General features: G+C 45.9%; 1 protein-coding gene across 5 annotated transcripts in view; it reads right to left on the reverse strand.

Annotated features, from left to right (window-relative positions):
• Nucleotides 1–13,465, reverse strand: part of LOC140403839 (ankyrin repeat and fibronectin type-III domain-containing protein 1-like) — a 453,883-nt gene that overhangs the window by 260,348 nt on the left and 180,070 nt on the right. For all 5 annotated transcript variants that reach the window (XM_072492020.1, XM_072492021.1, XM_072492017.1 and 2 more), the window contains one exon: nucleotides 832–981. The gene's annotated coding sequence lies outside the window, so the exon portion shown is untranslated. The remainder of the gene's footprint in view (nucleotides 1–831; nucleotides 982–13,465) is intronic.

Raw genomic sequence — 13,465 nt, forward strand, 5'->3', positions numbered from 1 at the left:
GAGCGGGGGTGGGGGTGTTGAAGGATAGCAGGTGATTGTTTTTTTTCTTGTTGTTTTACTTTGTTGTGTTGTATATTTAAAATGTTAAAAATCAAATAAAAATGTTTTTAAAAAGAGGAACGGACAACTGAAAATCCCTTGATTAAACTGCCTCAAGATGGCTGAATAAGGTAAACCTTTTTAGCTGAATTTGAGGTTTTTGGCTAGCGTTTCTGGTCACATTCCACAATCCAATGTGTATTTGAATTCCAATCCCTCACACACGGCATATAAAATGAAACAGCTACAATGGGAGTGCAGTGGGATGTGTACCAGGGGCAGCATGGTGGCACGGTGGTTAGCACTGCTGCCTCACAGCGCCAGGGACCCGGGTTCAAACAGCCTCAGGTGACTGTCTGTGTGGAGTCTGCACGTTCTCCCTGTCTCTGCGTGGGTTTCCTCCGGGTGCTCCGGTTTCCTCCCACATTTCAAAGACGTGCAGGTTAGATGGACTGGCCATGATAAATTGTTCCTTAGTGTCCAGGGATGTGCAGGTTAAGTGGGATTACATGGTTATGCGGCTTGGGCGTCAGAGTGAGCCCAGATGGGGTGCTTTTTCAGAGGATCAGTGCAGACATGATGGGCTGAATGGCTCCTTCTGCACAGTAGGGATTCTAGGGATTAAGTAGCAATTACACTCAATATTCCATCATAGGAGAGAGAAAAATCAAAATACATACATAAAATATTTACTGTGGTGGATTTACAAATTTTGGAGGGAGCAATGCACTTTGTGCGTAATTCACCTTTACTGGAGGGAAATGTTCTTCCAGAGAGGAAACAGCAACTCACCTCAGTCTAGCTGAACTCCCATTGATCAACGTAAACCAGCAGATCAAGGACACGGAGGTGTGGAATTTCCCGGGGTACAATATCTCTCCTTGGATAACAATGTTTGAGGTTCAGAGTAGAAAATGGAAGGCCACGTTCCCACACTTGATCCTGAAACAGAAATGAATACCGGGTGAATTCTGCCCTGGGAGGACAGAGGATTCTGGCCTTTGACTCTTCTTTAAATAACAGGCAGCAGAGAAGACTTGGGGCAAAGATGTTAAGGTTTATGAAAACTGTTCAGTGTCAGCCTTGTTCACACTCTGACCCAGAAGGCTGTGGGTTCAAGTCCTACTCTGGAGGTTTGAACACTCTAGCTTGACACTTCTCTCCAGTAGTCAGTGAGTGCTACAATGTCAGAGGTTATGTCCTTCATCTGAGATGTAAAAATTGACGTTAAACCTGTTTCGCCTCCCAGATGGACAACATGGCACTGCCCTTCTTCAGGTATTCAGTAGCTCTATCCCTTGGTTGCAACTTGTCCGATATATAAAACAATACAGGGCTCACTTATATAGGGGGCTGGGTTCTCATTCCTAGGGCTAACTGCTGGTGCCAACGGAGGATCCGTGGTGTTTCATGACAGGAAAATTGGCACAAAACCTCACCAATTCCGGCACCGGTGCCGCGTGAAACACCTGCAGATCGCGCAAAAAACAGTTGGAGAATCGCCGAGTCCCAGTCCGCGCATGTGCAGGGCTGACAAGCTGCAGCCGTGCACGCCTACACCCGCCACACACGCACCAGTTGCCGCCGGAAAACATGCCGCCGGCTGTGCTGGGCCGCACACCTACCCACCCCGCCCCCACCCCGTGGCCACTCCCCACCACTCCCCCAGCCCTAGCAGAAGCCCCGGCAAGTGGAATGGATCCCGGCTGACTGTGGCGGTGCTGGACACTGTCCACACATTGGCGCGCCAGGCTCACGGCCGCTGGGACCACACGATAGTTTCCTAGAACAGTATGTAATGGAACCTACGAGGGAACAAGTGGTCCTAGATCGGGTCCTGTGTAATGAGACAGGATTGATTCAGGATCTCATAGTTAGGGATCCTCTCGGAAGGAGCGATCACAATATGGTGGAATTTAAAATACAGATGGAGGGTGAGAAGGTAAAATCAAGCACTAGTGTTTTGTGCTTAAACAAAGGCGATTACAATGGGATGAGGGAAGAACTAGCTAAGGTAGACTGGGAGCAAAGACTTTATGGTGAAACAGTTAAGGACCAGTGGAGAACCTTCCAAGTGATTTTTTTTACAGTGCTCAGCAAAGGTTTATACCAACAAAAAGGAAGGACGGTAAAAAGAGGGAAAATCGACCGTGGATATCTAAGGAAATAAGGGAGAGTATCAAATTGAAGGAAAAAACATACAAAGTAGCAAAGATCAGTGGGAGACTAGAGGACTGGGAAATCTTTAGGGGGCAACAGAAAGCTACTAAAAAAGCTATAAAGAAGAGTAAGATAGATTATGAGAGTAAACTTTCTCAGAATATAAAAACAGATAGTAAAGGTTTCTAAAAATATATAAAACAAAAAAGAGTGGCTAAGGTAAATATTGGTCCTTTAGAGGATGAGAAGGGAGATTTAATAATGGGAGATGAGGAAATGGCTGAGGAACTGAACAGGTTTTTTGGGTCGGTCTTCACAGTGGAAGACACATATAACATGCCAGTGACTGATGGAAATGAGGCTATGACAGGTGAGGACCTTGAGAGGATTGTTATCACCAAGGAGGTAGTGATGGACAAGCTAATGGGGCTAAAGGTAGACAAGTCTCCTGGGCCTGATGGAATGCACCCAGAGTGCTAAAAGAGATGGCTAGGGAAATTGCAAATGCACTAGTGATCATTTACCAAAATTCACTAGACTCTGGGGTGGTCCCAGAGGATTAGAAATTAGCAAACGTGACACCACTGTTTAAAAATGAGGTAGGCAGAAAGCGGGTAATTATAGGCCAGTGAGCTTGACTTCGGTAGTAGGGAAGATGCTGGAATCTATCATCAAGGAAGAAATAGCGAGGCATCTGGATGGAAATTGTCCCATTGGGCAGACGCAGCATGGGTTCATAAAGGGCAGGTCGTGCCTAACTAATTTAGTGGAATTTTTTGAGGACATTAACAGTGCGGTCGATAACGGGGAGCCAATGGATGTGGTTTATCTGGATTTCCAGAGAGCCTTTGACAAGGTGCCACACAAAAGGTTGCTGCATGAGATAAAGATGCATGGCATTAAGGGTAAGTAGTAGCATGGATAGAGGATTGGTTAATTAATAGAAAGCAAAGAGTGGGGATTAATGGGTGTTTCTCTGGTTGGCAATCAGCAGCTAGTGGTGTCCCTCAGGGATCAGTGATGGGACCACAACTGTTCACAATTTATATAGATGATTTGGAGTTGGGGACCAAGGGCAATGTGTCCAAGTTGTAAAGCAAAAAGTGCAGAGGATACTGGAAATCTGCAGAGGGATTTGGATAGGCGAAGTGAATGGGCTAGGGTCTGGCAGATGGAATACAATGTTGACAAATGTGAGGTTATCCATTTCGGTAGGAATAACAGCAAAAGGGATTATTATTTAAATGATAAAATATTAAAACATGCTGCTGTGCAGAGAGACCTGGGTGTGCTAGTGCATGAGTCGCAAAAAGTTGGTTTACAGGTGCAACAGGTGATTAAGAAGGCAAATGCAATTTTGTCCTTCATTGCTAGAGGGATGGAGTTTAAGACTAGGGAGGTTATGCTGCAATTGTATAAGGTGTTAGTGAGGCCACACCTGGAGTATTGTGTTCAGTTTTGGTCTCCTTACTTGAGAAAGGACGTACTGGCAGTGGAGGGTGTGCAGAGGAGATTCACTAGGTTAATCCCAGAGCTGAAGGGGTTGGGTTACGAGGAGAGGTTGAGTAGACTGGGACTGTACTCATTGGAATTTGGAAGGATGAGGGGGGATTTTATAGAAACATATAAGATTATGAAGGGAATAGATAGGATAGATGCGGGCAGGTTGTTTCCACTGGCGGGTGAAAGCAGAACTAGGGGCCATAGCCTCAAAATAAGGGGAAGTAGATTTAGGACTGAGTTTAGGAGGAACTTCTTCACCCAAAGGGTTGTGAATCTATGGAATTCCTTGCCCAGTGAAGCAGTAGAGGCTCCTTCATTAAATGTTTTTCAGATAAAGATAGATAGTTTTTTGAAGAATAAAGGGATTAAGGGTTATGGTGTTCGGGCCGGAAAGTGGAGCTGAGTTCACAAAAGATCAGCCATGATCTCATTGAATGGTGGAGCAGGCTTGAGGGGCCAGATGGCCTACTCCTGCTCCTAGTTCTGATGTTCTTATGTTGCGGTCGTGGCTGATGATGCCTATACGGAGGCCACAGACCGACGTGGAGACCCGATACAATGAGCTCATGCTGCAACCAGGGGTGTGATCGAGAGGTGCTTTGGCCTGTTGAAGATGCGCTTCAGGTGCCTGGACCGCTCTGGAGGGGTCCTCAAGTACCCGTCGGACACGGTCAGCCGCATCGTTGTGGTTTGCTGCGTCCTCCACAGTATAGCCCAGCAGAGGGGCGATGTGCTGGGGGAGGAGGAGGAGGCAGAGGGGGAGCCCGTCAAAGGGGACGCCTCTCCTGATGAGGAGGATGGGGACGAGGGGGGCAATAGACACAACATGTGGGCTGGATATGGACGGGAGGCTGCACAACGCCACCGGCTTGGCCAGCGAGCACGTGAGGCGTTGATCGCTGCACGTTTCACCAACTAGGGGGGGGTAGGGGCTCGCTGAGCAGGGACACTGGCACCACCGTACCGTCCCACCTCACCACCCAGCACCCCCACAACACCAATGAGACGCACCTCCCTCACGACCCACCAACCTTAGCTCCTACACCACCACATGCTCAGCACCCCTCAGCACACATCCACCTGTGGCACAACGGGCTGGGCTCACACGATTGCGTGTGGAAGCGGGTGTGATCAATGCCACGGGGATGATGACAATCCACTCTGCGATGAGCTGTGAGCTCCAAATCATTAGCCAATGTCTGACTCATGGCCACAGCTACACCCTCCACCTGGGTGGTCCCTATATGGGCTCTGGACACTCCATCACATGGCCATGTTGAGTAGCTGGCGGCGTTGTTCCGTGGACGCCCGGGAGGGGGAGATTTACACCTGCCTGGGTTCAACGTTCCATCGCCCTTCGACCACAGTGGCACCACGACCTCGCCGGCACCGGACATAGCTGTCATGTGAGAGTACCTTTAAGAAATGTACCTTTAAGAAATGGTTGTTTATCAGTGATGTCAGAGTGTGGGTGGAACTGGGCTGTCTGTCAGCTTTTTACTTTCGTTTCAGGCTGTTTGCTGCAGGGTGTATTTTAGTTTCGTTTTCAGAGCTGGATAGCTGCAGTCACAGCCAGAAGGGGTATTAGTCTCTATCTCTGTAATCTAAAAACTGTAAATCGATCCTTTGGTGATTTAAAACTAATAACTGCTCTCAGTAGTGACTTTTACCTGATGTGCTTCTGTTAAAAGTTCTTTTTTAAGTCTTATCGATGTTAAAAGGACAGCTTAAGGATTACTTAGTGTTGTATTCTTTGGAGGTTGTATTTGAATTAATGGTTGCTAAGATATTCACTGTATGTTTTAAAAAGGTTAACTTGAATTCATAGAATAAACACTGTTTTGCTTTAAAAAATACTTTTCCATTTCTGCTGTACCACACCTGTAGAGTGGGCCGTGTGCTCCCCGTACCACAATCTATTAAAAGTTGTGGGTCAGGTGAACTCCACGATACACTTTAGGGTTCTCTAAACCCTGGCCCATAACAAATTGGGGGCTCGTCCGGGATAAAAGTCTATCTATTGGATTGGCTTAGGGAACTTAAAGACAATGAGGGATGAGCATATTGTGGTTGCTTTTCAGGTGTGGTATTCTAGTTTAAATAGGGAGTGTGTTGTGGACAATGGCTCTTCCAGAGGCTCAGAAGTTTTTGGGGGTGGAGACGGTCACATGCAGTACCTTATGGACAGAGACTAAAAGCAGACTGTTAGATTTGGCAAAAACTTTGCAGTTAACATTACCTGACAAAATGCGAAAAGATGAGGGAATTATGGCGGTGACTAAGCATTTAAAATTGCCTGAGATACAGTTTGACTCATTGGAAATGGCAAAAATTCAGTTACAAATTAAACAAATGGAACATGAGAAAGAATTAAAGCAGCTTCAATACAAAAGAGATAGAGAGGAAAAAGAAAGAGAGAGAGAAGAAAAATAAAGAGAAAGGGAGCTATAGATCAGGGAAAAAGATAAAGAGAGAGAATATGAACTTCAGAAAATGGCCATGAAACATGACAGTCAGTTAAAATTGGTCGACGTAAAGGGAAACATACAATTGGATGATAGTGATGTGGATAGTGAGAAAGAGTGTCATAGTCGAAGGCTTGGTGGGGATTTATTGAAATATGTCCAAGCATTGCCAAGGTTTGATGAGAAGGAGGTAGAAGCCTTTTTCATTTCATTTGAGAAGGTAGCTAAACAAATGAAATGGCCACAGGACATGTGGGTATTACTGATTGAAACAAAGCTGGTAGGTAGGGCTAATGAAGTGTTTGCATCGCTATCAGAGGAGGTATCTGAGTCATATGAGGAGGTGAAAATATCCATTTTAGGTGCATATGAACTAGTGCTTGAAGCCGACAGAAAAAAGGTTTAGAAATTTAAGGAAAGAACCTGGTCAAACATACATGGAGTTTGAAAGGATCAAGCAGAGTAATTTTGATAGCTGGACAAGGGCTTTGAAAATAGACTGTGCTATGTAAAGTCACAATGTTGGTGGTTGAAGAAAAGCACTGGGAAGGCTGCTGTGGTAAAACAGGATAAGACAGTGGGGTTTGTTAAAGTGGTAAAGGAAAGCCCAAGTGAAGCGAAGGAGGTGCAAAAGATTGTACAGCCTGATCAAGAGGTGATTGATAAGAAGGTGCCAGATCTCTTTAAAGAATTTACTTGAGCGGGTAAAGTTTACTCATGTGTATCAGGAGGAGCAGGTAAAGAAGTCACAGGTTTAAGAGATACAGGAGCTAGTCAATCTTTAATGGTAAGAGATGAGGAGTTATGTAGTTTGGGAAGAATGTTGCCAGAAAAGGTGGTAATATGTGGAATTCAGGGTGAGAGGAATCGTGTTCCATTATATAAGGTAAGGTTGGAAAGTCCAGTGAAGAGTGGTTGAAGTGGTAGTAGGAGTAATAAAGAAACTATCTTGTCCAGGAATACAGTTTACCTTGGGTAATGATATAACTGGATCGCAGGTGGGAGTGATGCCTACTGTGGTTGAATAGCCAGTGGAAAATCAGACAACTGATGTTTGAAGGGCGAATATCCTGGGATTTCTCCGAATTCCACGCTAGAATGGAAACTGGTCACTATTGACCCCATTTCTGGTCAAAGAAATGGATCAAAAATGGTCAGTTTCAGTGGATTATGAGCCCCAAGCATGCCTGACAAACATCCAACAATATTGTCAATGATAGTGATATACCTGGGAAGCCACCTAAAGCTGATTTGACCGTGAATGTGACCTTTAAAGCCAGACTTAATAGGCCTAAAAAATTGAGTGAGGTGAATTATGTGATAAGAATGCCAGATAGAAGGAAAATTCACAGTGTGTCATGTTAATATGCTCAAAAGTTATTTTGATAGGCAGGATGATGTTACTCGTTATAACTCAGGGAGAAGAGATAAATCCTGTGGATTCTGAACTTGACATTCCTCAAATTAGATTCGACAATGAGGAAGTAATAAGAAATTGGGATAAATTACTGAGTTACCTTCTGGAAGAAAATCAGTATGACCTGAAAGAGCTATTACAATACATGGAGTTATATGTGGGAACAAATAGGGTATACAAGGGCGGTAACATGATGTAGATGTAGGAAGTTCTGTTCCAATTAAACAATATCCATTTTGACTGAATCCACTCAAGTTGGCACATGCATGGCACTAGTTGGCTGCATGCGCGGACTCTGACCCGGAAGTGCAGGGGGCCATTTCGGCAGCTGGAACTGTGAGCTTTAAGACGGCTCCCTACTATCCCCCAGAAAAACGGGGAATCTGTGGTCTTTTGACACCCGTTTTCCTGGTGTAAAAAACAACAGTTTTCACGATGGCGTGGGGACTTAGTCCCCAAAACGGAGAATCCAGCCTTTAGGCTCAGAGGTCAGCACTGAGACACACATCAGCTGGGCCATCATAGATGGCAGTCAGTTATCCTCAGTAAAAACTAAGCAATTTAACTACAAGCAACCACAATTTTAGCACTATTATTAATCTCTCTTCTGTTGTCACACGGGTCAGATGACTTCAGGAAAATTTATATGTCAACGAGCAGAGAGTAACCAAATGAAAACAGATTTTCCCTATGTAAAACTAGCGGATGGAAATGTAGTATTAATGCACAAAGACTTCATACATGAACAGAATATCCTGTCCTACAATGTTGCTGATGTGCTTTTGCACACTTTAGACGGTCGCAAGGCTGATTTAGCAAAAATAAACAAATGACCCTTTTAATCTGTAATTATCAATCTGCAAAATAGTTACTGAGATGGAGATTTGGTTTTGTGGGCAGTTCAGTACATGAAAGGAGAAACATGCATTTCTATAAAGAAAGACTTGCATTTACATTGCCCATTTCACCACCATTGGATGTCCCAAACTATTTTACAGTCGATTGAGTATTTTATTTTTAGGTGTAGTTATTGTTGTAATGCAGCAGCCAATTTATTCACAGGAATATCTCAGAGCCAGCAGTGGTATAAATGGCCCAAGGAGTTGGTTTCTAATGATGTTGGTGGAGAAAGATGTGCTGCCCAGGACACTGGGGAGAATTCCTGGCTTTTCACCAGGTAGCTCCATGGAAGGCTTTATATTCACCATTAAAGGCTGCTGTCATGATATTCAAACACACACATCATGATGGACACACTAACAGGCAAATCAGAGTACACAACACCACAACCAATCACAGACAAGAACACCAACCACATAAAAAGCACGAGCACGACACCTGGTGGTCAGTAGGTCTGGGGAGAAGGGAACAAGAAAGAGCTGTTGAAACACCACAAGCAGGGAGCCCCCCACGTGCAGAGTGCAAAGACCAAACTGTAAATAGTGAGTTTAAATAAAGAAGCGTTGTACCACATGCAACTGTGTTGGCTCATCTGTGTGTCAGAACACCCAACACCACATGGTACAGGAGTGGATCGATACCTGCCTACTAACCTGCCATTCTGGACATGGACCACACCGGCAAACCGCAGCCGATGCAAGTCACGGGGAACCTAGGCACCAACTGGAAGCTCTACAGGCAGCGATTTGACCTGTCCATCCGTGCCACCGAAAAACAGAATGTCTCGGATGATTCGAAGATTGCAATGCTCCTCTTCTACGCAGGCCCGCACCCAAACGATGTCTTTAACTCACTGGTGTTCGAAGAAGGCGAAAACCAGGCCAAATATGACACGGTCATCCTCAAACTGGACCAGCACTTTCAAGTTGAAGTAAACAAAAGTTTTGAAAGATACATCTTTCAGCAACGCCTGCAAGGTAAGGAGGAGCTTTTTCAACCCTTTTTGACGCACCTCCGGATTCTAGCGCAGTCCTGCGGTTACGGCACCACTACAGAGTCCATGATCAGGGACCAGATTGTTTTTGGCGTTGCCTCTAGTGGCCTACGCCAGCAGCTTCTTAAAATGAAAAGCCTCACCGTAGCGTCTGCTGTGGAAGCCTGTGTCCTCCATGAAAATGCTACCTGCCGTTTTGCCCGATTTCAGGCGTCCGAGTTGGCACGGAGGGGGTCCCCAGCCGTCGAATCGGCAAGCCAGGCCGCCCACGACGTCGAACGCATCCAGGCCGTCGATTTCTTCCCGCCCCACGGCCCGGACGACAGCGGCCGCTTCCCGCGCTTTTCGCGGTCTCCCGCGCAGGTGCGCGCCAAAAATAACGGCCACAACGAGGGACGCACTGCGCAGGCGCGTCCACCGCAAGATCGCACTGCGCATGCGCAGTGGCGCAACGAACGCCGTGACGTCATGACGTGCAGCAATTGTGGAGGTCTACACTTAAAAGGGCAATGTCCTGCAAAAAACCGACAGTGCAACAGATGTGCCATGATGGGCCACTACGCAGCCCGCTGTCGTGCGGCTCAACCCATGGATCCGGCGCATCCTCGACAACCTCGCACACGAGTCAGGACCGTCCAGCCCACGCATCAAGACTTCCAGTTAAGTGATGCAGATGACCAGGATGCCTTCCGAGTTGCCGTCATTGATGTCAACAAGGTCAATGCCATCAATCCAGCCGATGAGTGGTGTGCCACCCTGACGGTCAACCCGAATTCGTCGCAAACCCATTAGAATGGACTTATAATACAGTTCATATGTTTAATAAGTTGCACAATTTTACATGATAACCTGTTGTTGTTTATCGTTCCAGATGTCGTCTGACTGGACAACTGTTCAAGTTTTTTTTCTTCTTCTCTCGTTCGCATTTCTGTTATGTTATGGTACAACTGGATTCATGTGACGCACTCGACATCGCCCCATGTACATAGTTCCGTCATAGACACATGCTGCACACGGCACGCACACACTCTTAGATGCACTCACGTCACGATCATATTTAATACCACGTAGGCACATATCTTTGTAAAAAGGGGGGATGTCATGATATTCAAACACACACATCATGATGGACACACTAACAGGCAAATCAGAGTACACAACACCACAACCAATCACAGACAAGAACACCAACCACATAAAAAGCACGAGCACGACACCTGGTGGTCAGTAGGTCTGGGGAGAAGGGAACAAGAAAGAGCTGTTGAAACACCACAAGCAGGGAGCCCCCCACGTGCAGAGTGCAAAGACCAAACTGTAAATAGTGAGTTTAAATAAAGAAGCGTTGTACCACATGCAACTGTGTTGGCTCATCTGTGTGTCAGAACACCCAACACCACAGCTGCGGCTTAATGTTTCTTCTGAGAAATGGCACTCCTGTCAAGACAGCACTCCCTTAGTACTACACTGGAGTGTCAACCTAGATTCTACAGTCAGATCCTGGAGTGAGACATGAACTCGCAAACATCTGGCTCAGGCGAGAATACTACCAGCAAACTGACACTTGCTGCCAGGGGAGTTAAAAATAACAATGACCTTTGATATTTGTTGCAATTTATATTTATTGAATTTTACATTATATTCAAATGAGGAATAACGCTGTATAGGAGTAATCGATTACCATGCCTATATCTCAATAGTACAATAACTGTTTATAATCAGCAGTTCCAGCACAAAAAAGATACTCCACTCTTCTTGTTAAAGGAGCAGTTTTAACAGTCTCTTAGCACTGAGGTGCTGGTAAAAAACACACCATTTACTCCCTGTCTTAGAGGTTTAAGTTTCTCCCAGGAGCACATATTGCAGGATTCAGGCAGGTTACTTCAGGGTCAGTACTAGACAGTGAGTTGCTCTTGTGTAATCTACCCTCGCTTTTAACTCAACACAAAGCAATTTGCATTTGTATAGAGACTTGAATACAATGAAATGTTTCAGCCGTTTATCAGGAGTGCTATCGAGCAAGATGTGACATCAAACCACAGAAGGAGGTCTTATGCTAGGTGACCATAAGCTTGATCAAAGAGTTTTGTGGACCATGGAGGAGTTCACACCGAAGTTTAAATAAAACAAAGTTTTATTAAGATAAACTATTATTTACAATAGACAAAAGATCTCTGCCAGGTCCCTCCCATCGGTACCAAAAGCGATAATTACACTTGGTTTAGATTTCCCCACCCCCATTACGGGGGAGCTCGTAATCGGCAAGGTTTACGGGAGTCACCCCGTATGTCCTGTAAGTAACCGATCTGGTTATGACAACGAGACTGGTTTAAAGAGCGTCTTCAGGAAGACGGAAGAGGTTCAGGGAGAGAATTTCAGACCCGAGGGCCAAGGCACCTGGAGGCACAGCTGCCAATGGTGCAGCGATAACAATCAAAGATGCTCAAATATGCAGAATTGGAGGAGCGCAGAGTTCTCGGAGGTTGGTACAGCTGGAGGAGGTTCGAGGGATAGGGAGGGTTGAGGTGACGGAAAGGTATGGAAACCAGGATCAGAACCTGAAAACTCAGGCATCGGTCAGCGAGCACAGGGGAGATAGGTTTATGGGACTTGGTGTGAGTTAGGATATGAGAGGCAGGGTTTTGCACAAGCTGAAGTTTACAAAGGGTGGAAGTATAAGGCTGGCTTAAAAAAAAGCATAGGGACAGTTCATGTAAGAAAGGCTAACCTCTTATTAAACCAAGGGTCCCCCCACCCCTGCCCCCACGCCCCCGGGGTTGACAGGGCCCTCAAATGTGTCAATCCACCCTCCACTTTTGTGCATTCCTTCCTCTGCCCTCTCAGAATCACGAAATGGTTCCTCTGGTCTTCGCTTCCACCCATTCAGCTTCCACATTCACACAGTCACCCTTTGTCATTTCCTCCACCTCCAGCCTGATGCCATCACCAAACGCATCCTCCCCACTCCTTTCAGCATTCTAAGAGGGACTGAGGGAGTCAAAGGATGTGCAGGTTAGGTACATTGGCCTCCTGCACTGTAGGGATTCTACGTTCCGTCTGTGACACCCTGGCCACTCTTCAATCCTCCCCCGCACCCCTCCCACTCACACAACCTTCACCACCTTCTATGATACCTGCCCATGCAAACACAGCAGATGCAACACCTGCCCTTTTACCTCCTCCCTTCCTAGCACCCAGGGCCCTGAACACCTCACCCAGGTAAAAAAGTGAGTTACTTGAGCTACTTTCACATTAGTATACTGCTGACAAGGTGGTCTCCTCGATACTGTGAAGACCAATTTCACATTAGGTGATCCCTTTGCTGAACACCTCCATTCTGCAGGCGTGACCCCAGACATAGGAACATAGGAATTAGGAGTAGAAGAAAGCAATTCAACCCCGCGAGCCTGCCCTGCTATTCAAACAGATCATGGCTCATCTCTTCCTGGTCTCAAATCCACCTCCCCAGGTGTTCCCCATAATCCCCTTAATCCGTTTTTTGTCAGAACTCTCAGTCACCTGTCATTTCAATCCTTCTTTCCACTCGGTCCTGGCCTCTTGCACTGTATCGCTGAGGCTTATTGAATCATAGAAAATAGAAGCAGGAGGAGGCCATTCAGCCCTTCCAGCCTGCTCTGCCAACTTGAGAAACAGCAGAACATCATTTGATTAGGCAACTTAAAGCCTTCCGGACTTCATAATAAGATCAGATCATAATCACCACCACAAGTTTTTTGGGGGCATCTGCTGTTGGTGCTGATTCCACTGTTGCCATTTACACCTCCTCTAGATCCACTGTATTTTGTTTCTTTACTCATTCCATTTGATCATTTAATCTGTCCTGCCTTCCACCCTATCACAGACCTTCCCTTTTGTAATCTTCCCCACTCCGCACCTTCCCCCTGTCTCCGCACTTGCTTAAAACTGTTACATCTCTTAACAGTTGTCAATTGTAATGAGAAAGTCAATGACCTCTGTTACTTTCTCCAC

This window comes from Scyliorhinus torazame, chromosome 29 (assembly GCF_047496885.1).
Source record: "Scyliorhinus torazame isolate Kashiwa2021f chromosome 29, sScyTor2.1, whole genome shotgun sequence".
Taxonomy (NCBI): Eukaryota; Metazoa; Chordata; class Chondrichthyes; order Carcharhiniformes; family Scyliorhinidae; genus Scyliorhinus; species Scyliorhinus torazame.